We start from the raw sequence: 2,722 nt of genomic DNA, 5'->3' as shown, positions 1-2,722 counted from the left end.
CTATTTCCTTATTTATTTTAAAAATACAATAAATCTAAGAATCCATTATTCAACCCAAGAATTAGAACACCACCAATAATTCACACTATGTACTCATCCCTTATCTCTTATCTCCCCCCAACTGTAACCACTGTCCTATATTTTGGTTCTTGCTTTTTAAATAGTCTTCTCAAGGATATATTGTTGCATCTTAAGATAAAATAGGAGAATCAAGCAGAATTAACATTACAATGCTGCTGAAGCTCAGAACCCTGCATTAGACACTCTGGGAGAGACACAGGTAGCTGAGAGAGCAGAGCACTAACACTGGATACATTTTTGTTAAATTGCATCTAGCAGAGAAATTTACCAAGTACATAGTTTATGACTGTGTCCTTAAACAATCAGGGGATTTTCAGGGATCTCTTGGAATCTGACCAGACTAAAGAGATTTATGATCCAAACAACTCCTTAGCCTCTGACCCAGGGCCAATCTATAAAGCAAGTAGTTTCCCTATTGCCAGTCCCCTCCTCTCTCCTTTACGCAACTTTTTCTCATTTGGTGTTAAGGGCCAGGAGTTGAGTCTTTGCTACTTGGTACCTGATACAAAACTACTACCCCATCTATCCTACACATGATGACAGATAAATCTCCCTTAAGTATAGGTCCTATCATATCACTCTTTACCCAGCATAGAAAACTGCAATAAATCAATGTAATCTGGTTCTTTGTGCCCTCAATAAATCCCCAACAATAAAAAAAAAAAGAAGAAGAAAGAAAACTGCAATGATTCCTTAACACACAATATCATCTTAATCCTTAACCTTGGCATTCAAGGCTCTTTGAGATCTGATTCTAACCAGTCTTTCCTAACAAACTAACTTGCTCCTTCTTCTGTATGCCTCACATTTTAATGAATGCTAAGACTTTGTTTAGCTCTTTGCTAAATGTGGTCTGTGGAAATTTGTAAGAAATGTAAGATCTCACCATCCCAGGCTTACTGAATCAGAATCTGCATCTTAACAAGATGATGCATATGCACATTAAATTTTAAGAATTACTGTAAAACTATCAAGTGTTTTTCCATGGCACTTGAGGGGCTGTTATTATAATTACTTATTTCCCTAGAGAATATGTGAACACTTAGAAAGCAAAGGATTATCCAAAATATATGCCTAAAATATGCTGTCCAATGCTGAGAAACAAAGGAATACAATGAGCAGATAATATACTCAGTAAATAAGTATATATTAATTTTGTTCCAGGCCTACAACTAAAAAGTCAACAAAATCACAATCTTTCACTCTTTTGTCCAACAAATCAGGCCCAACATGGCCATCATATCCACCAAAACACATGGAAATACATACATACATATACAGGGTCTTTTATAGACCGGATTTTTAACAGGAAAGCAAATCACAAAAACAAGTGTTGTTAAAGCCTGTTGTTAAAATCAAAGCAGTTTTTGGATCAAATGGAAAATTACTCACTCTTAAGTTTCCTTTAAACTGAAATTGAGGGGCTAGATTTACTTAATGGATTCCTAGGTTTATCTGAGGCTCTAATATTCAATGATTCTGTGACTCTAAGGGACAGCACTTTTGCACTGTCCCAGAAGTGCCTGAAGATTATCCCTGAGATTAAGTATGAAGTTGCAAAGCCTAACTCCCTCTCGCAGTTCTCTCTAAACCCCAGCTCCTCTACAACATCCTCACAAAGCTCCTGCTCTTCACATGTGTGTGCTATCATGGCTCCTCCCAAGTTCCTGGCATTTCCAACTGCCCCTTACCTCCATCCATTTGTCACTTTCCCTTTTTTCTCCCCTACTCTGTGCCTCAACTCCTCATCTCTCGTACCATTTAATATCACCAAGGTGGCAATGAGCTAAATTAAACTGCACCAATAGAAGAATGTTAGAGAATAAAGACATACTGATAACCTGTCTCAGTCACTCTCTTCCCCTCCTCTATATAATTCTTTAGTGGGTTTCTTAAGGGAACTGAAGTGGGTGTCCTTGTATTACATTCTGCAGTGAGGGGGCTGGGCCTAGTGAAAATTTGCCTTCTGAATATCTTAAACATCTTTAATTTCCTGAACACACTTCGCTTCTGCCTCTTCCAAGGCCTCTGACACAGGTCTTTGGGCTTTGACCCAAAGCTAATAATATTTCACACCCCCAGAATTGAATAACATAGTTATCATACACCTTTCTGACATTTTGTGTGGGGGAGGTGTTACTTTTTTTTTTGAGACAGAATCTCACTTTGTCACCCTCAGTAGAGAGCTGTGGCATTCAGCTCACAGCAACCTCAAACTCCTGGGTTTAAGCAATTCTTTTGCCTCAGCCTCCCAAGTGCTGAGACTACAGGTGCCCGCCACAACGCCCAGCTATTTTTTTGTTATAGTTGTCATTGTTGTTTGGCAGGCCCATGCTGGATTCGAACCTGCCAGCTCTGGCGTATGTGGCTGGAGCTGTAGCCACTGAGCTACAGGCACCGAGCCCTGGCTATTTTTTTGTTGCAGTTGTTTAACTGGCCCAGGCTGGGTTCAAACCCACCACCCTCAGTGTATGTGGCTGGTGCCATAACCACTATTCTACAGGCACTGAGCCCCTTTCTGACATTTTGAAAAACAACTTTTTATGCACTGTCTAGTTCAACCAACTTCAACACCACATATATTTTCTTAGATGTATACATCTTATACATCTAAGTCATATGCAGAGACCATTTTCAGAGG

Source organism: Otolemur garnettii, unplaced genomic scaffold, assembly GCF_000181295.1.
Source record: "Otolemur garnettii isolate 467f Iridium unplaced genomic scaffold, OtoGar3 scaffold00003, whole genome shotgun sequence".
In the NCBI taxonomy this organism is placed as follows: Eukaryota; Metazoa; Chordata; class Mammalia; order Primates; family Galagidae; genus Otolemur; species Otolemur garnettii.
Note: the sequence above shows the minus strand (reverse complement) of the source record.